This window comes from Podarcis melisellensis (assembly GCF_964234715.1).
Source record: "Podarcis melisellensis genome assembly, chromosome: 4".
In the NCBI taxonomy this organism is placed as follows: domain Eukaryota; kingdom Metazoa; phylum Chordata; class Lepidosauria; order Squamata; family Lacertidae; genus Podarcis; species Podarcis melisellensis.
This window is the reverse complement of record NC_138531.1, coordinates 62,352,205-62,374,624: the sequence shown is the minus strand read 5'-3', so window position 1 is coordinate 62,374,624 and position 22,420 is coordinate 62,352,205.

The following is a 22,420-nucleotide window of genomic DNA, read 5'->3' as shown; positions in this document are numbered from 1 at the left end:
GTTAGTTACAAAAGCAGGTGATGTCATAGAGCCACCCACGTGCAGCGGTGGAGCAAGCTGATCTGGCGCCTGGGGCGGCGCGCGTGCCCTGCACCCAGGGGCAGGGCCATATGCCTGCGGGGCAGGGTGAGCCAGGGCAGGATGCTCCCCGGAGCCTACAGCTGAGGGGGAGGTGGCAGGTGGACCATTTGGGGCTGCGCAGAGCCGGCGGGCACCCAAGCCACCGTGTCAGTCCCAGGAGAGATGCATGGCTCAGGCACACTGCAGGCCCTATGGTGAGTGCTGCCCGGCATTTTGACACCCCCCTTAGTGGTAACACCCAGGGCAGCCTGCCCCCACCACACCTCCCTTCCTCTGTCCCTGCTCATGTGACCTGCTTATTGTGCATTCATCACAATTTGCTTGCAGATAGCTTAAGCAGTGGTTGGATTATCTCTGCTTTTTACTGAGCATTCATTCTGATTTGTCTGCAGGGTTTTTATATGTTTTTTCAATAGTCTGTTGTTCATCCCACACTTTCTAAACTGAAACAAGTCTAATTCCTTTCTTTTAAGTTGGTTTGTTGCACTAGGGTGACATAGCGCTTTAGTTCACTTTGCAAAAACTTACATTTCTGGTATCTGCTCATATCCCTCCCCCAAAATGTGACCATCTGGAGGCACCGTCAATCAAAGTGGGAAAATGCTTCTGTGTTTGACTGGAATGCGATCAGAAGTTTGAAGGGCTTCCACACAGGAGATAAAATGGCAATACATCTCTGTTTTATGTCTGTTGCAGTTGAATCTGGTGTTTATTAATATTTATTTAGAGTCATCATTTTGGCAGTAGAATAAATTTGTTGCCTGCACAGTTGATTCTTTGGAGACCATCCATTATGGGGGCGTGGTAATTCACTCTGCACAGCTCTGCCTCACACTACATTTTACATATTTATTCATTATAAAAATGTTCCTTGCCAACATTCTGCCCTCTATGCTACATTTAGACAAAAGTGCAGATGTCAAGTCTTTTTAAATTTTATTACCATACTTCCTATTCTTACTTCCAGATGCTTCCATCTGTTCATTGAGGTGCTGCAAGTTCTTTGCTCTCCAATGGAATACAATCGTACCTTGGAAGTCGAATGGAATCTGTTCCGGGAGTCCGTTTGACTTCCAAAACCAAGCGCAGCTTCTGATTGGCTGCAGGAAGGTCCTGCAGCCAATCAGAGGCCGTAGAAGCCCCAGTGGATGTTTAGCTTCCAAAAATAGTTCACCAACCAGAACAATCACTTCCAGGTTTGCGGTCTTTGGGAGCCAAAACGTTCCATGGTACGACTGTACTGACAAATACTTTATTATCAAAACAAATAATAAATACTTTTTAAAAAACTCGACAGAACTCACAGACTGACCTCAATGAACACGGTAGAGCACTTGATATTCCATGATAACTGCATGATTCAAAACTCTAAAGGACTTATGGAGCCCTCTTTCAAATAGAACCATCCTCATTCATCTCTTTGTTGCACTGTGTTATTACTGGGTGATAAGAAAGCTGCTGCATAGACATATGTTGTGTCTGTGTGTGACTACACACCAGAGCATTAGATGGCCTGGTGTGGACATTTGTCCTTTAGTCATGTCTGTTTGGACACATTACAAAATCAATACAGGCTGTTCCTTCCCTCTTTAGATAAGAAAAATATTTTTAAGTGATCTTGTCCTGAAACAGGTTTGTGAGGAAAATTCTAAAAAGGTATATTAAGCAGACAATGAAAGCAATGCACAAAAAGTATACTTAAAGTTGTGTTGGTAACCACTCTATATCCCCCTCCACCAAATTTAGTTATAGTCCTTATATACTGTATATTTTACTTAATTCTGCTTCTTTGCTGTATAAGTATATTCAGTCTATTCCTCACCTATATTATTGTGCATGTCTCCCCTTATAAATAATGTTTCCCTTCATAAATGTTTTTCTCTGTTTCTCACCATTTTATTTTCTTATGTATCATATTCACCCTTCATCTTGGTTTTTCTCAACATTCATTGTTTTCTTTTTATATTAAATAAAATGCTAAATTTATCCACTGTTCTATACAGTGGTACCTTGGGTTACAGACGCTTCAGGTTACAGATGCTTCAGGTGACAGACTCCACTAACCCAGAAGTAGTACCTCGGGTTAAGAACTATGCTTCAGGATGAGAACAGAAATTGTGCTGCAGTGGTGCGGCGGCAGCGGGAGGCCCCATTAGCTAAAGTGGTACCTCGGGTTAAGAACAGCTTCAGGTTAAGAAAGGACCTCCGGAATGAATTAAGTTCTTAAAGTACCACTATATTCCTTTATTTGCTATTAGTTTCTTCATCATTATTCACAATCCATCCATTCTTCTCTCAGTCTGCTTGGTTTTTATTCATGTATCATATCAGCTGAAGATGGTGCTATCCTGACTTCCAGAGAAAGTTTTTCAACACACAATGTTCTGGTATTAGTAATTTTCAGTGCATCACTGCAGAAATTTCTTTGCATTTTACCCAGACTGCTCACAAATGCTGCTCTTGTATTTCTTGAAGGGTAGTAAAGAGCTTCACTATACACAGGAGCATATCCACTGCTACATCCAGCTCTTTCTTCTTACTGAATCTTACAACCCAACACTACAAACCAGTGAACAAAAGTAGTATTACATAGTATTCAGAATAAATATCTTAGTGATAGTACAATAGGCCAATTAAAATTGAACTAGTGCTAAGGCTGCTGTATCACACTCCTCCTTAAGGCATTTCAATCGCAACTGCAATATGCATTTGTCATTTATGGTAGTCATTTGTTACCTCTTCCACTCTCTTGCCTAGCATCCTTCCACTCTCTTGCATAGGTTCTAGTCTATGTGGTCAAAAAATCATGATGCAATGTTGTTCTGGATATATGAATAGGAAGGGAAAGGTATTGCCAGGTAGAATTTTGGACATATATTCAATATATTGTCACAAGCAGAGCTTATATAGTCAGCTAGGTGATGGCTAATTTAATAGGCCATCAGGCTTCTGTTGTAGGTGCAAAACAGTGGGGGTGAAAGGAACAGTTTGTGATTGTGGTGTGAAAGAGACTAGCAGTGCAGTTCTGTATGTGAATTCAAGGAGACTTGCTTCCAGGGAACTGGGTAGGATTGACATTTGCCTAGAAAAAGTTGCTAACATGCTTCCAACTGGCAGAAGAAGCTTTATATGATCACACTTCAGCAAGGTCATGCTTGCTGAACTTATATAAGGGTAAAGGGACCCCTGACCATTAGGTCCAGTCATGGACGACTCTGAGGTTGTGGCGCTCATCTCGCTTTACTGGCCGAGGGAGCTGGCGTACAGTTTCCGGGTCCTGTGGCTGGGTCATAACTAAGCTGCTTCTGGCAAACCAGAGCAGCGCACGGAAACGCCGTTTACCTTCCCACCAGAGCGGTACCTATTTATCTACTTGCACTTTGACGTGCTTTTGAACTGCTAGGTGGGCAGGAGCTGGGACAGAGCAATGGAAGCTCACCCAATCGTGGGGATTCAAACCGCCGACCTTCAGATCGGCAAGCCATAGGCTCAGTGGTTTAACCCACAGCGCCACCCACGTCCCTTGCTGAACTTATATATTTGTAAATAAATAGGTATTACTGAACACAATTATAAATCTTGTACAATAGGACTCTGATGAAATTTGACTTTTATGAAGTTGAAACATTTATAGTTGGGAAAAAGGGGACGATGCTCAAGATGACCCAAGAGGTTCAAGACAATCCATTAGGATGTTGTAATCAATCCTTCCCATCACCTTGATTGCTTCAATAGTTGGTTGATTTTTGTTTCAAGGTAAGAACTCTACAATGGCAGCAGAACAATTCCAATTAGACGCCCCATTTTCCTCTCATGTTCCCTTTACAATTTATTGTCTTTCCTAACCTGCCACCTGGCCTCTTTTCTTTTTTTTTTCTTTTTTTTTTTTGGTCTACCGCTAAATTCTCACCCCATCAAAAACTTACTGTGCTTCACTCCTTGCTCATGCTCATGACCTTTTCGAAGACTTTTTCATCTATTTCATGCCCTTACCAGAGACATGGATGAAATTTAGTCTGTTTCTATTAGTGGGATGAATGGGATTGTTCTTTTGCTGTACCTGATCACCTCCGTATTAGATCAAATAGCTGCATGGTTAACCAGACTGTGTCTTTCTAGTTTCTAACACAGGGATTCTTAACACTTCAAATGCTGATGTGGAATTTGTCTGTGGCTGCCCAAAGTGGCAACACTTAATCTAATACTGGCAGTCTTGCAACTTTTGTATTCCAGACATCACTCGGACATAATTCAAAAGGTGTTTGTATTATGCTTCATTTTTATGTCACTACATTTGATTTCCAACATTTCATTTTCGATTTAGATGTTTATACATCCTTGAGGTCTGCCCTACAGCAGTTTGCTGACAGTTTTAACAGCAACTGCATGCTAGAACTTTTATAATTTCTGTTCTGTGTTTTCATTAGAAATTGTAGTAGAACAATATTTTTGAGAAACATTCCTAAGAGAATTAATGAAAAAATAAATGATAGCTGTATGAGAACAGCGCCATAACATTTATTCTGATGGACAAATAAGCACATGCTGTTGAGATCCTAGGTGAGGGATGAGGAGGATCAAAAATTCAACTAGGCTAGCGATGGCCTTCCAAGGGTTGGAGTAGCAGTGCAAGAAGTCTTATCTTCCAACATGCAGGTAATATCACTTCTGAGTCCTTTTCATATGTTTCCCCTGTCCCTCTTGATTGATGATACAACAATGTACTGTATGAGTCAGGCTCATGTACCAATTTATTAAACCACTATATATAAAAATATAACATTTGTGAAATGCCTTCAGCGTTAAAGTTCTCTCTGGATGAGTCTTCAGAAATAACACCATGCCATATCACCACAATTTTCAAATGCTAGTAAAATCAACAACAATAAAGCAAATACGCAGACCAATGTGGATATTAGGTGGGGTGAGGCCACTGCCTTAGGCAGTGGAAATCCCCAAGGCAGCCCCCCTGCAGATGCCCCACCGCCTCTGCCACTGGCATAAGAGCAGATTTACAGTGAGATCTCACAAGAACTCCCCCCAAAGTGGTGCTAATGCCATTTTTTCGCTATTGGTGGGGCAAGCTGCATAGGTGCTAGGGGCAGCAGCAGGGCGGCACTTCCCATTTCATCTCAAGCGGAAAAATGGGACACACCCTTTGTTAAGAATTGGGCACATCCAATAATGCTGAATATTGGAAGATTCATGACACACAAAAGAAATACTTCTTCATCTAGCACACAGCAACTATGGAACACACACACACAAGGAAAGATAATGGCCACTAACCTGGATGACTTTAAAAGAAGATTTAGACAAATTTATGGAAGATAAGATTGTCCATGGCTATGAGCCATGCTGGCTATGTTCTCTCTCAACTGTGTGCCTTTGAAAACCCATTCTTGGGAATCACAAGCCAGGATAATGCTGCTGCGCTCATGTCCAGCTTTGGGGCTCCCCATAGGCATCTGGCCAGGCTCCGTGAGAACAATATGATGGACTGCATGGGCCTGATCCAATAGGCTCTTCTTATGTTCATGTATGCATATTAATTTCTTCATTTCCAGAAATTCTACAGGGATGGGGAATCTCTGGCCTTCCATATGTTGTTATACAACATCCATCATATATGGTTATGGACCATACTGGCTGGTCATGATGGGAACAACATCATTCCTGAACTATGGGAAGCTGTGGCCTACAGAAACACACAGAGAGAAAAACCCTTCTGCATTACATTAAACTATGTTATTTCTTTGGAGAATGCTGTCGGTAAGATGAGTGGAAGGGGAAAAAAGGGTTTTCTTTCTTTCTTTGTTTTTTTTTTTTTTTAAAAAAGCATGTCCATAGGGAAGGTACTTGTATATAATTTCTCTCCCTTTATAACAGTGATGTGATTCGTGACTGGGTTTTAGTCATTTCTTCTTCCTTTCCTAAAAAAGAACTGAGGGCTGTCTTACTGGAAGGAACTATAATCTTGTTATTGTGAGGTTCTCTCATGCCAGTAGATACCACCTTGACCAGTGAAGTGTTAATCTTCCCTAGGAGCCATTTTTAATATTTGGTGCTATAAAGCTAATCTAGGCTTAAAATCCAGCCAGGCTCGATACTAGCGAGCCCAGTAGCTCCTGAGTAACTCCAACATGCCATTAGACTCTGGAAGTCTTTTTCTTTAGCCCTTCAAAAACACCATAGATGAAGAAGTCCTCAGAGGGATGGATTTAGTAAAAAAAAATATGGGAATCTTTTTTAAGTCTTGTCATTTCAGAGACTCTGTATTGAACAAGATATTTTCAATTTCAGGATTTGCCATCCTTCTCATCTAGATTATTTTTACGAGCTGACTGATCACTGCAAGTACATTCCTAATAATTCAGTATGCCTCCCCCAGCTTTTCTTAATGCTAATGATAAAATGAGTCACAGATTTTTCCCCTCCACTGCATCATGTTTTCAGTGTATAGCTCCATAAAGCAGTCCGCTGGTTTAGCATTTAATTTCTTATATACATACTTATGTTGGCTATCAAAAAAATTAAAGAAATAGTGTACACTTCTGAGAAGTCATTTTAAGACTGTTTTCACTATCATCTCACTATGTATTTATGAGCCTCAAACATGTGTATATATCTCAATTTATCTATATCTATGGACACGGGTGATGCTGTGGTCTAAACAACAGAGCCTAGGGCTTGCTGATCAGAAGGTCGGCGGTTCGAATCCCCGTGACAGGGTGAGCTCCCATTGCTCGGTCCCAGCTCCTGCCCACCTAGCAGTTCGAAAGCATGTCAAAGTACAAGTAGATAAATAGGTACTCCTCCGGCGGGAAGGTAATCAGTGTTTCCATGCGCTGCTCTGGTTCACCAGAAGTCGTGCTGGCCACATGACCCAGAAGCTGTCTGCGGAAAATCGCTGGCTCCCTTGGCCTATAGACCTTAACTTTTTATGTCTTCATTCTATACAACACTACTTTGCCCTGGTACTTGTCATCAAGCAACGTTTTAGAAAACATTTAAGTATGAAAACATATTGTAAACTACCACTGTGATTAATTACCTGAAAATTTATAGCACAAACCATAATACTTTCAGCTCCAAATTTATCATTGCATCCATATTTCTGTCCACTTGTGTATTGTTGCTTTAAGTGCTCATGCAGAATGAAATTAAAACAAACAGCATGGAAGCTGTTTTGGACTCAGCATGGAAACATACAATATGCCTAAAATGGATATGCATATCTCCAATGAAAACCAAGCATATAAAGAAATAACAGAATTAATGAAAAATGAAAACAACATTTTGATAAATCAGGTCCAGGAGAAAGACTGAAATCATCAGACTTCAGATGTTATGAATCATACTTTTAAAAATAGGAAGGAAAGTGGGTGATATTCAAAAATACCATGAGTCCTAAGTTGCCATGTAGTGGTGGAAGACCAAATGGAATTGATTTTTTGTATAAAACTATGATTAGCATGTCTTGTAAAATTAAAGCAGCAGTTCCTATTGCTCCTCAAGTTATGGAGAATATGTGGCATTCTAGCTATATGCTCTGGAAAGACATTTAAAACATTCATGCAGATGTAAACATATATACAAGAGTCAAGTAGATCAAGCACTTACAGCAATCTATAATTAATATTCAATTTATTCGTTTCTGCCAAACCCAAAGCACACATGGCGGGCACATCTGTTTTCACTGTGTGAGTGACACTCTGACTTTTAAAAGTTGCTTTAGGTCAGACTGATAACTCATGTAGCCCAGTGCCTGGTGTTTGATAGTGGCCTTTACAGAATGCTTTGAAGGATAAATCCAGAAAACAGCAGGGTAATTACAAAGTGTTCCCCAGGCTCTGTTTACTATTAATGTCAATGAGGGGTTTAGCAGTAGTCTTTCTAAGAGCTGGCATCAGTTGGCCAGCAGCTAGCAATCATAACTGGCTCACCACTTTTATACTCGACAACCTTTTTCACAGCCAAACTCTAGTTTTAATTAGATTCCACAGAATTTGATCATTTTACTCAATACAGGATATTCTATGTAAATATATATTTTAATTACTATTGGCTAAAGACCAAAAGACAACTGTGAAGTCTCTGCTCCTAGTATTGAAATGGTTCAGAAAAGGAAGTATGGCAAATCAAACAAATGATTACAAATCCACCCAAAGTTGCCACTGATACCAAACCAGGAGTGAGTTTCATTGTTACTGGACGCAGTTCTCTATCCCACCCAGAATATTAATGGACTATACAACTTCCATTATTCCCAACCATTGGCCATGCTGGCTGAGGCTGTACCTGGGCTGCCCCACAAAAACTGAATCTCCAATGCAACACCAAACCATTCTAATCCCTTCTATAACACAGGGTAACCTTAAATTATTGTTGTTGTTTAGTCGTTTAGTTGTGTCCAACTCTTCATGACCCCATGGACCAGAGCATGCCAGACACTCCTGTCTTCCACTGCCTCCCGCAGTTTGGTCAGACTCATGTTTGTACCTTCGAGAACACTGTCCAACTATCTCATCCTCTGTCGTCCCCTTCTCCTTGTGCCCTCAATCTTTCCCAACACCAGGGTCTTTTCCAGGGGGTCTTCTCTTCTCATGAGGTGGTCAAAGTATTGGAGCCTCAGCTTCAGGATCTGTCCTTCCAGTGAGCACTCAGGGCTGATTTCCTTAAGAATGGATGCGTTTGATCTTCTTGCAGTCCATGGGACTCTCAAGAGTCTCCTCCAGCACCATAATTCAAAAACATCAATTCTTCGGCGATCAACCTTCTTTATGGTCCAGCTCTCACTTCCATACATCATTACTGGGGAAAAAAATTATTATTAAAGGGTTTAATTCTCCTTCTTTGGGGCTGTAAAAACTTTACTGAACAACTTGACTACACACATATTATAAAGATGGGAACCAGAGCTTTTTATGTTCCTCCGAGCATGGTGCTGATAATGCCAAAGTTGCAGGTTCATTCCCCATAAGGGTATTCCTGAATATTCCTGCATTGCGGGGGGTTGGACAAGATGATCCTTAGGGTCCGTTCCAATTCTATGATTCTATCAGAACCACACCGTACTCTTACCCCCCACAACTGCAAGCTGTTCTGAAGATTCAAAAGGCCCTCTAGAACAATGTGGAATGGGAAACGGCAGTGGAACAAGGAAATTGGAAGAATTCACTGCAGCTGCTTTGCATGAGTAGAAATGCCTTTTTGTTCACGCAAGACACTTTTGGATCTAAGCCAGAGACCTAAATCTAAGGTTTGGTGCTCATTTATTCACATGAAGATTCTCATCAGGAGGATTTTCAGAGTATAAAGTGGTGCTGTGACAGTATTCTGATCATATTCACAGTTAACCACTCTTTGAAAAATTTCCGCTTCACAGTAACTCTATTGTCATGGTAATGGACTGGAGAAGGGCCAATAAACTGAAACTCAATCCAGATAAGAGCGAGGTGCCTTTAGCAGATGGTTCTGACTGGATGGGTGATTCTCCATGGGGCTGCACTCCACATGAAGTGGAAGAGTTTCTCCTAGATCTGCTACTGTAACTGGAGACACAGGTGCCCTTGGTGGCACAGAGTGCCTTCTGCCAGCTTTTAGCTGGAGAGAGCCAGTTACACCCCTGTCTGGGCAGGGATTACTTGGTTTGATTTATGCTCTGATAAACTCCAGGATAGATTACTGCAATGCACTAAACATGGGGCTGCCTTTGGAAACAGTTTGGAAACAGCAGCAAGCACAGAATGAAGAGCCCAATTCTAGCCTGACTGCACTGGCTGGTCAAATCAGACTGCTAGTTTTAACTTATAAAACCTTACATAGCTCAAGACCCACATGATGTAAATCTCTCCCAACATGCTTACCCTGTGTTTCTGTTCAGAGAACTGTGGAGGGTAGTGACAAGGGATAAAGCCTTTTGGTTGTGACTCGCTACTGACATAATAGCATCTCCAGCAAGAGCCTCTTGGCACCAGTGTCCAACTGGCTATATCATCTATCTATATCTATCATCTATCTATCTATCATCTATCTATCTATCTATCTATCTATCTATCTATCTATCATCTATCTATCATCTATCTATCATCTATCTATCATCTATCTATCATCTGTCTATCATCTATCTATCTATCTATCTATCTATCTATCTATCTATCTATCTATCATCTATCTATCTATCATCTATCTATCATCTATCTATCATCTATCTGTTAGGCATTTGCTAATTTGTTAGCATGTGAGTGATTATTTCTGCTATAACTAGGGTCTTTGCACTTTTTTGCACTGTTTAAAAATCAAACTGTTGTTCATGGTTATGTTTTATTTTTTTCTATATTTTAAACATGGTTATTTTTTTCTATATTTTAAACATGGTTATAAGTCACCTTTAGACTGTTCTTTACAAAGAAGTCTAATAAATTCAAATACTGCTTATGGGGCTGGCAGAAATGACTGGCAGAATCCGAGACCAGGGAAGAGAGTCGGCGGAAGAAGGCTGGAAGAAATTTAAGGACTATCTTGGGAAATATTGCAAAATTAATGAATGTTAGAATGATGTTGGTTAGAAATTAAGTGGTTTTCAGCTGTAATGATTAAGATAATTGGGTGGGGGGAGAAAGAATGGTTGAAAATTAAGTGAAAATCAATGGTGAGGATTTGCTGAATTAATAATTTGAATTGGAATACAAAAAGGGGAGGTATGAGGAGGTCTGGGAAGTAAGTTATAAGAAAATAAGTGAATGGAATTTTATGTGTTTTTAAATTGTTTTCAGTTTTGTATTTTTGTATTTTTGTTATTTTTTTGTTTGTGTTTTTTATTATTGTTTTTGTATAACCTTTGAAATGTTAATAAATATCTTATAAAAAATAAATAAATTCAAATACTGCTGTTGCTACTATTAAAAGTAATAATGTGTGTGTTTGTGTGTGTGATTTGTCCTTAGTTGTTTTCTTTTGAGATGCCTGTGAGATTGCTTTTTGTAGTAAAATGTTCACTCAACACAACTAGGGAATCCAACTTTACTTAACTTCCAGTGGCATCCTAAAGAAAAAAAGAAGTTTATAAAACTCTTCCACAATAAACAATGCATGTGTTAAAGGTATTTATTTTACACAAGTATGAAACATGTCTTAGGTATTACAATGTCACTCATTTTGAATGCATGAAAGCAATTATAGCAGAAATTAAAATCTCTCTCAAAACGTACAGATACACCATCAGTTCTGATAATGTTGCACTAAACAATTCCTTCATGAAACTAAAATAACTGTGTGTGAATGTTTCCTTCTTGGAAATGGGCCATGTCTTCTTGTTTACTGTTCTTCTAAAATCAAATTCTGCCTCAAAAATATGTACCACCAGCTGATTTTGTAATTAACTAGCACTAGAGGCCATTTTCAAGGGCAGTAATAGTAAAACGCTAAATAAATTGCCATGGTTTGGAAACGAGATTGCGAAAGAAATGAAGAAAATATAACTGCAATAATGTAATGCTGGAGAATATTTTTTATAACCTCCAGAGAGCTGTGGCTCTTTTTAGGAGTGACAGTAAAAGTCAAGGTTCCTTAAAATTAGTTGGGAGAGGGTTACTGTGAGTGAAGAAAAATCTGCAGAGGTCAGTAATCTGAATCATGCTAACACAGAAACAGATTGTTTCATGATTACACAAGAAACAGTTTAGATATGATTGCCAATATTCCCTCAAGGAACTGGTGATGATCTGAACATCACCTTCATAGGTTCTATCTATATAACTCAGAGAACTTATTAGTTTCATCCTAGTGATTCCAAGATGCCAGCCAGAGACAAAAGGGGCCTGCTCATGAAAAGATAACAAAAGCACATGGACATTTAGCTATTATTCTGTGCAGTTCCTGAACACCTGAAGCCAATGTGGCATGATGGTTAAATTGTTGGACTAAGGCTTGGTAGACCAGGATTCAAATCCCCACTTTGCCATGAAGTTCACTGTGTGACCTTGTTCCAGTCAATTAGATGAGTCACAATAAATTACAACTGTGTCAGTGGACTTCTTAGATATTAATACAGACTACTTGCACTGAATCATAGGTGGAGTTTCTTGTGGTCTTCAGCAGGTAGAATGGTGTAATGATTAAAATTCATACTGTGCTTAAAAAGATCTGGGCTACAATATTCTCTCTGAATGTAACATAGCTAAGTGGCTTGTTGTGAGAATAAAATGAGGTGGGGGGGAGTGACGACACCAGGTATCACTTGAAGAAGAGTGGTACTAATGTGTAATATATAAACAAAGTCTCTTACTTTATTGGTGAAACAATGAGACAGGCAGTGTCAAGACTTCTCATGACATAAATTCTTCATATTGTTTTATTCAATGTGTTTTATGTTCTTGAAAATGATATGCTAGGGGACAGCATGGCTATCATTTAATGACATCATGTGAATTTCAAATTAACTTTCACATTTATATAGAATGGAATATTCCAACTATCTAGTGAATGAATATTTGTTGCAAGATCAGGGAAATAGGATCCTCATATTAGCACACAATCTTTGTTGTCGTTCCTTCCCTGAGTCTTGCCCTTCGTTCAAATACCTCCCTTCAAATCAGGCTCAAACAGAGAACAAATAGATTGAGATTACAGGATCATGACCTTCAGCATGCTTTTATAAAGTCAGGGGATTGAGAAGGAAATATCCCTAACAATTCCTACCCTGAGAAGGACAGTATTATTAACTAAGACTATATTTACATTTTAATCATCAGTCATTTATCAGGCTAATAAATTATTCAAAAGCTGACCATATGTGTAAAGTTAGATAATGAGTTCAGTCTAATAATTGTATCCACTGCAGCCTCCTAGATCAGGGATGGGTACCTAGTCTACAGACCATAACCTGCTTCTCTAATCATTTTCCCCCAGCTCCCTGTCGTCTACAGTGTTGAACTAGAATGCTGTCACTTCTCAACCCACAGGTGTTCTTCTAAGGCTAAGCAAAATTTAGAGTGAATCCCATTAAAGAAATGAAGCCAGCTCAGCCAAAATAATAATCCCTGTAGGTGCCCCTCTTGCCCCACTGCCTAATAATAATAATAATAATAATAATAATAATAATAATAATTTATTATTTGTACCCCGCCCATCTGGCTGGGTTCCCCAGTCACATATTAAAAACTTCCCTGAACAGGGATGCCTTCAGATGTCTTCTGAATGTCAGGTAGATGTTTATCGCTTTGACATCTGATGGGAGGGCGTTCCACAGGGCGGGCACCACTACCGAGAAGGCCCTCTGCCTGGCTCCCTGTAACTTGGCCTCTCGCAGTGAGGGAACCGCCAGAAGGCCCTCGGAGCTGGACCTCAATGTCTGGGCAGAACGATGGGGGAGGAGACGCTCCTTCAGATATACTGGACCGAGGCCGTTTAGGGCTTTAAAGGTCAGCACCAACACTTTGAATTGTGCTCGGAAACATACTGGGAGCCAATGTAGGTCTTTCAAGACCGGTGTTATATGGTCTCGGCGGCCGCTCCCAGTCACCAGTCTAGCTGCCGCATTCTGGATTAGTTGTAGTTTCCGAGTCACCTTCAAAGGTAGCCCCACGTAGAGCGCATTGCAGTAGTCCAAGCGGGAGATAACCAGAGCACGTACCACTCTGGCGAGACAGTCTGCAGGCAGATAGTGTCTCAGCCTACGTACCAGATGGAGCTGGTAAACAGCTGCCCTGGATACAGATTTGACCTGTGCCTCCATGGACAGCTGTGAGTCCAAAATGACTCCCAGGCTGCGCACCTGGTCCTTCAGGGGCACAGTTACCCCATTCAGGACCAGGGAATTCTCCACACCTGCCCGCCTCCTGTCCCCCAAAAACAGTACTTCTGTCTTGTCAGGATTCAACCTCAATCTGTTAGCTGCCATCCATCCTCCAACCACTTCCAGACACTCACACAGGACCTTCACCGCCTTCACTGGTTCTGATTTAAAAGAGAGGTAGAGCTGGGTATCATCTGCATACTGGTGAACACCCAGCCCAAACCTCCTGATGATCTCTCCCAGTGGCTGCATGTAAATGTTGAAAAGCATGGGGGAGAGGACAGAACCCTGAGGCACCCCACAAGTGAGAGCCCAGGGGTCTGAACACTCATCCCTCACACCACTTTCTGAACACGGCTCAGGAGGAAGGAGCGGAACCACTGTATGACAGTGCCACCAGCTCCCAGCCCCTCAAGACAGTCCAGAAGGATGTTATGGTCGATGGTATCAAACGCCGCTGAGAGATCCAGCAGAACTAGGAAACAGCTCTCACCTTTGTCCCTAGCCTCTTCCTTTGCTGGCATCAACAACTATTTCTCACAAGATCTTGCTGGAAATCGGCACTTTTTCTGGTTCTGCTTCTCCACTGGTGGTGGAGTGGGTGGGTGGTATAGCATGGCAGCAGTTGTGGCAGATTGGGATGGTACTTCTGGTTTCAACTCAAGCAGTGAAATGGGACTCACTGCCCCTGATCTTTCTTCTTTGTCTGCTGATAAGCACTAGGGCTATGCATGAACCCCACAATCCAATTTGTGGCTCCAGTTTTTAAACCTGGATTAGGCCTGTTATGGTTTAGATTGCTCTGGGCACGGTCTGATCTGAATATGGATTTTATGAATCTCCAGAAATTCAATTATCTGTGAAATGAAGATGCTTGTAACTTTCTTATTTTAGACATATAGACATAGTAGCCACCACAGAGGGGGCCATAGAGCGGGTTAACTCTGCCAAATTGCAGATGGGTATTCCTCTCTTTTTTGCATTTATTTTTTTATAATAAAAAAGATTAAGAGTGCTCAGTCAGGCCAGTTTTAATGCATTATCATCATGAACTCATAAGGTTGTGGTTAAATAATATGCCCCAAAGGTTTGGCTCCTGGATGATAGTATTAAAAATGTGTAACTCTGCTAGGCTTAGAAACACAAGCTGGCTCCATCTTATAATTTGTTCTTAGCAAATGGCAAGCATCCACATCAATTCGAAGCTAGATGATATAGATATAGATATAGATATAGATATAGACATAGACATAGACATAGATATAGATGATATAGATATAGGTAACAACTTTCTTTTTTAAAAAAGGATTGGACTGGGATTAGTTGGGAAAGCATAGAAAGCAAACACAAGCTCAACAAATGCCACCCAACTCCAGCAAACCCTTTCTATGGGTCAGAACATGGAGAATGTGGGGGTGAATGGAGAATGTGGGATGTAAACCTCCTCCAGCTCCCCTCTTCTACTTCTCCCCACTACTGCAACTTTTTGGTGACACTGTGTCTGGATTTCTGAGGCTGTTTTGAGCTACAATCTGTACAAATCTCTACGAATTGAATTGAGACCAACTTATCCACCCTGCAATGATAAATAGTTGCTTCAAGCCAGATACAAATCAGCCTGAACTGACTTGATTCAATTCATGATTGAACCAAATCTGATGCACAGCCCTATTATGCACCTTCTTATTTGAAATGTCAAATTGTTACAGGGGCCCCTGCAACTTACACTGGGCGGTCTATCCTTTCCTAACAGAAGGGGCTTCCACAACCTAAGGAGGGAACTGTGCATTCCTATTTGGACATTCATTTTCTGTGTTACAATCAGCATGCAAAGGGGGAGAGTGTGGACAGATAAGTTGCTGTCTTTGTTGCTCTCCATTAGTTGCCGAGGGGGGGGGGCATTTTCAGTGAGGAGCCTGTGTTACTTGATGCAGGCTTGTCTGCAAGATGTAGAACCCTAGAAAACCAGGAAGGCAGCAGGAAGACATCTCTGCTGTCTCATTTTGTATGTTGATTGTGTGGGAATGTTCTGGGGTGCAGGAGAGGATATATTGACTAATTATATCCTTATCCAACTTGTGCTAACAAGTTCCCAAAATATCAGCAGAGTTTATAAACATTCCCTTTTTAGTTTGCAACGGTAACGTGTGCACAGGTTCGCTAGAACCTCTATAATAATTACTCTGGTAATTTCCCCTTTGATCCCTCTTAAAATACAAGACACTACACAGTCTTTATAAAAGTATAAAAGAGTTTACTCACGTTCTGTTCACAATATGATCCCAGAAGGCACACAGACTTAGAAAGGTAAAATACATTTAGAATCTATCTTGTAGCAAGATAGTCCTTATCTCCTCTCTTGGCTGGGAGCCAAGAGAGCATCCTTAGATGTTCCTCATGGAAGGAAGATGGCAGCGAGAGGCAAGAGAGAGAGGCAAGAGGCAAGAGGCAAGAGAGAGAGATGGCTGCCTGCCCTGTGCTTTTATCATTACCTGCACAGGTGAGGCCACACCCACCTCTGGTCACATGCGGAGGAAGTCCGTCCCCAGGAAGTTTACCTGCTTGCTGGACAGACATCCCTCCCCATGTTCTAACATGTACACTCTAGGAATGTTGTCATTGACTGCTCCTGTGTTTACATCCCACATACCCCTTCTCAGGCAATACAACATTATACAAAACAAACTTTATTCAACCACCCAGAGTCCCAGCTTGACACGTAGATTCTGGAAACTCTCTCTTGGTAGGGGTTTCGTCAGGATGTCAGCAGTCATCTCTTGGGTGCTGCAGTAGGATAGCTCCACAAGTCCATCCTGGATCATCTGGCGTATGTAGTGGTATTTAACCCCAATGTGTTTTGTTCTGGCCAGGAACTTCTCACTCTGTGTCAGCTTCAGGCAACTTTGATTGTCCTCCAGCAAGCTGACAGGCCCTTTTCTCACCAACCCAAAGTCCTTTATGAGTTGATCAAGCCAGGCGATCTCTCTGCAGGCTTCTGTTGCTGCAACGTATTCTGATTCTGTGGAAGATAATGCTACACAGCTCTGTTTATAACTGCCCCATGCAACAGGTCCATCACCAAACATGAAAACATGACCACTTGTTGATTTATAATCAGCATTATCCCCAGCCCAATCCGCATCAGTATACCCAACCAACTTAGGGTCTCTGACGGCTGGTAACCTTAATTTACAATTCATGGTACCCTTCAAATATTGCACCACCCTCTTTACACCTGCCCAATCATGCTCAGTGGGAGAATTCACTTTTCTGCTAAGAATCCCCACAGCATTAGCTAAGTCAGGTCTACATGTGGTAACTAAATACAAAAGTTTACCAATCGCCGACCTGTAGTCATTGTTGTCTGGCAACTGCTTCGAATCCTGCTGATTCTTCAGGAAGTCAGTAGCCATCGGTGTAGCAACTGGATGTGCGTCTTGCATCTGCATGTGCTCAATTTGCTCGTGGATCTTCTGTCTTTGGCTGAGAAGAAATGAACCGTCCTCTTCTCTTTCCACCTGGATCCCGAGGTAGTACTGGACATCTCCTAGCTCCTTGACCTCCACCTCTTTGCTAAGGTGTTTTACTATCTGTGTATAGTCTTTTTCACTTGCTGTGGCAATAATCAGGTCATCAACAAATGCTAGAATATATGAGAATTGTCCATTATTTGACTTACTGTACAAGCACTTGTCAGCGTCGCCTTGCTTGTACCCAAGTTGCGTCAGCATTTTATGCAACTTCTGGTTCCAGGCTCTAGCAGCCTGTTTAAGTCCATAAAGTCCTTTCTGGAGTTTGCACACTAAATGTGCCTCATGTGGTTTCACAAAACCTTTGGGCTGTTTCATATAAATTTCTTCTGAAATCTGCCCATGTAGAAAAGCGGTAGCAATGTCTATGTGTTTCACTCTCATTTTCTTGGAGGCTGCAATGCTTAAAAGCATTCTTACACTGCTGTACCTCATGGTTGGTGCAAAAACTTCATCATAGTCTTCACCAAAACGCTGTGAAAATCCCTGTGCTACAAGTCTAGCTTTGTAGCGCTGCACTTCTCCTTCTGACCCCTTCTTAACCTTGAAAACCCATTTACTGCCAATGGCCTTCTTACCGGGAGGCAGCTCAGTGAGTGTCCAGGTCTTGTTCTGATGCAGTGCATCCATCTCCTCCTGCGCGGCCTTCCTCCAGAGACTGGCTTCTGCAGCTGGCATCTCCTGTATCTCTTCCCAAGTGGAAGGTTCCTGTGGAAACGCCGACCCTGCAAAGTAGGACAACCGTAATGGTGGGACACCTTTGTTGGTTCTGGACGAGCGTCTGACCTCTGGTTCTGCAACCGCATCAGCTTCCTCATCCTCCTCCAACGCAGGCATGTCCCCATCTGAGTCCTCATCTTCGTCTCTGGTGCCGCCAGGGTTCTGGTCCTCTGCGTCTTCTAGTGTGTTGCCTGTAGGGGGCGCTGTAACACTCGAAGGCAGATTATTACTTTGTGGGGTCTCAAAAGGGAAATATACAAACTCTTGAGTCCTTTCTGACTCATCTGAAGAATCCACAACAGTGTTCTTAGTGTCTACTTTTCCATATTCATCAAAATAAACCGCATGGTATGCATTTGTCTTACCAGTTTGTAAGTCCATAATTCTGTATCCTTTGCCTCCAGAGGCATATCCCACAAGGATACCTGCTTTTGCCCTGGAGTCAAGCTTGTGTCTGTGTTCTTTGGGCACGTAGAAGTAACACGGACTTCCAAACACACGTATGTGCGAAAGATTGGGAGCTTTCCCATGCCAAAGTTCAAATGGTGTGCGCTCTGCACCTTTAGTTGGCAGTCTATTCTGCAAATAGACCGACGTGTACACTCCTTCGGCCCACAGCTTCTGTGGCAAACATGCATCCTTTAGCATGCACCTTGTCATGTCCATAATGGACCTAAACTTTCTCTCAGCTATGGCATTCTGCTGTGGTGTGTAAGGAATTGTGGTTACGTGTGCAATTCCTTCCTTGGCCAGGAGAGCCTGCGTTTCATTTGAGCAGTACTCACCTCCATTGTCACTCATTAGCACAGCTGGAGCTCTTTGGAATTTATTCTTGACCATGGCAATGTATTCCTGGAGCTTGTCCACTGTCTCACTCTTCTCTTTGAGGAAATATACAACACAAAATCTTGAAAAGTCATCCAGAAATATTAAAATATATCTATTCTTTCCCAGTGAGGGAACATTCATGGGTCCACATATGTCAGTGTGCACTATGTCAAGCACTTTGTTGCTTCTTTGTTCTGCACAACGTGGAAATGAAGGTTTTACAGCCTTCTCAGTAATACAGCTTATGCACTTTGCTGGAGCTTTGTTGCTCTGCTTTACCTGCAAACCTCTTACAAGATCTCTTTTCTGTAGATCCAGAATGACGTTGGTGTCTCTATGTCCAAGCCTTCTGTGCCATAGGTCCAGATCTGCTTCATCCTTCTGGCTGGAATGTGCCACTTTTGCAAACTGATTCTCTGAAAGATCAAGCTCATATACACCATTGATTAGCTTTGCTTGAGCAAACACTTTGCCATTTCTAGTCACTTTACATTCTCCATTTCCAAATGTGATCTGGAAACCTTTCTTGTCCAAAGTGGACACGCTAATTAAATTGCAGCTCAGCTCTGGAACATACAAAACTCTAGAGATTGTGTTCTCAATGCATTCATTGTTTATATTGCATTTCAGACTCATGGAACCTGCACCTTTTGCTTTAACAATGTTGCCATCTGCAATCTCAATTTCAGATCCTTCTTCATCATTTATCTCATTAAAATAGTCCTTTTTATATGAAAAATGTGAACTGGCACCTGAATCTAAAATCCATTTATTACGTCTATTCTCACGATTCTGGACTGTTAAATTCCTTTCTTGCAGTAGCCATGTGCATTCACATTTCCCCTTCTTTTCTCCTTTTGGCTGAAAGGGGTGGGGTTTCTTTGCTTTAGGAGCCCTGCAATTCTTTGCAATGTGTCCTTCTTTGTTACAATTGAAACAAATCACTTTCTTAGGCATCTCTTTCGACTTTGTAAATTGCCTAGATGCATAACTACTGTCTTTGCTTCTAGCATTTCTCACTGGAGATTCAGCTCTATCTCTGCATTCTTCTTTTAAATAACCAATCAAGTCTTTAAAAGTCAGACCTTGTCTATGATCCATCAAACTTACAAATGCGCTAAAGCGTGGTCCAAGTGATGATAACAAAAATGCTATCTTTGTATCTTCATCAAAAGCTTTGGGAGTCAAATCAATTCTTTGAATAATCTCAGTAAACTTGTTGATGTGCTCTGTGAATTCCTCTTTTGAATTCATCCTCAATCTGGTTAATTTACACACCAAGTTTCTGAAGCAGTTTATGCTAGATTCTCCATACACGCGCTCAATATCTCTTAAGATTTGAGATGTATCATCTGTACTATTTATTAATGATAGCTGCTCATCGCGAAGTCCACTCAAAATTATGTGTCTAGCTTCACTGTTCATGCGTTTCAAAGCACTTATCTTGGCTAAATCCTCCTCAGACGATCCTGTAGGCTGAGGCTTTAAAGCTTCCAAAATGTGCTTATAATCTAAACATGCTATCAAGCGCTGCTTCCAGTGTATGAAATTGTGTTCATTCAGCACAGGCATTCCTAGCTTTGCATCACTATCAAAAGCTGCTCTAGCCATCTTAAAATCCAAAAATTTGAAAATTCTTCAAAATTTCAAAATTTCTCAAAATTTTAAAATCAAAATCTCAAAAATCTCAAAATAATTCTTCACTGCCTTGGGTCACTGTGAACTCTGAGGGAAGGGGGGGTTTGCTTAATCCCCACTGCACAATGGAACAAAGGACCATGTGCTTACCAGGAAGTTAACTCAGAAAAATACTACTCAACTCAAAATCACAATCCAAAGCAATCCTTCAAAAATACGCAGAAATATGCAATACTGGGCCCATAACCCTTTGTGGGAATGTTCTGGGGTGCAGGAGAGGATATATTGACTAATTATATCCTTATCCAACTTGTGCTAACAAGTTCCCAAAATATCAGCAGAGTTTATAAACATTCCCTTTTTAGTTTGCAACGGTAACGTGTGCACAGGTTCGCTAGAACCTCTATAATAATTACTCTGGTAATTTCCCCTTTGATCCCTCTTAAAATACAAGACACTACACAGTCTTTATAAAAGTATAAAAGAGTTTACTCACGTTCTGTTCACAATATGATCCCAGAAGGCACACAGACTTAGAAAGGTAAAATACATTTAGAATCTATCTTGTAGCAAGATAGTCCTTATCTCCTCTCTTGGCTGGGAGCCAAGAGAGCATCCTTAGATGTTCCTCATGGAAGGAAGATGGCAGCGAGAGGCAAGAGAGAGAGGCAAGAGGCAAGAGGCAAGAGAGAGAGATGGCTGCCTGCCCTGTGCTTTTATCATTACCTGCACAGGTGAGGCCACACCCACCTCTGGTCACATGCGGAGGAAGTCCGTCCCCAGGAAGTTTACCTGCTTGCTGGACAGACATCCCTCCCCATGTTCTAACATGTACACTCTAGGAATGTTGTCATTGACTGCTCCTGTGTTTACATCCCACAGATTGAACCCTGAAGATGGATGCCTCAAGAGCACTCCTCTTAAATTCATCTTGGCCCAGCCATTTTGGTTAGACACCCTAGAAAAACTATTACAGGTAAATATAAGAATATAAGAAGCTGCCTTATACTGAATCAGACCATTAGGCTGAACTGGAGGAATCCCAGCCTGCACAGGAGACCCCGCCTCCAGGGCCGGCTGAGCTGGGGCAGGGCCTTGATTTCGAAGCGCCTGCACCTGTGCCGGATCCTCGGAGCAGGCACCAGGTGAATCCACTCTGGCTCCGGAGGCGATTGAGGACACATTGCCTACAGGTGCGCCTCTCCCAGCCCTGTCAGGGGAAAGTGAGTCTCCCCCTGGGTCCAGTAACCCACCGGCCTCTCCTGAGCTGCAGAGGCTCAGGGCAGAGAGGCGGAGGGAACTGGTTTCTCCCAGGAGGAGTGCTTGCCTTAAGGCCAGGAGAGGCGGGTCACCTGGGGCCGGGACCGCCCCTGGCCTCAGAGGCGATAAAGGCCAGTCAGCCCGGTCCCAGGTTGCGGGAGCAAAGTCGTTGAAGAGCTGTTTCGGCCAGCACCCAGTCCTGTTCCCCCAGAGTTCCTGTCCTTGCCCGGCTCCTCGCAGTGGACCCCGCTTCGCCCGTGGAGGACTGTCTGCCGACCCTCGACTCAGGTCCAGGACCTCGCCCCACGGTAACCTCCCCCCTGGACCAGCACACCCTCAGACTTCAGGCAGCAGTCTCTCCCAGCCCTATCTGGAGATATTGAAGATTGAATCCAGGATCTTCTGCATTCACAACACATGCTCTACCACTGAAGTTCTGAAGTGGTAGATCCCTTCTGACATGGAGTGATGAGCCCATAGGGAAGGGGAACATGCTCTGGACTTTGAGCAGCTTGACTGAAGAGAACCTGCATCCCAGTTGGCAGTTATTGCCCTAAGCAACATG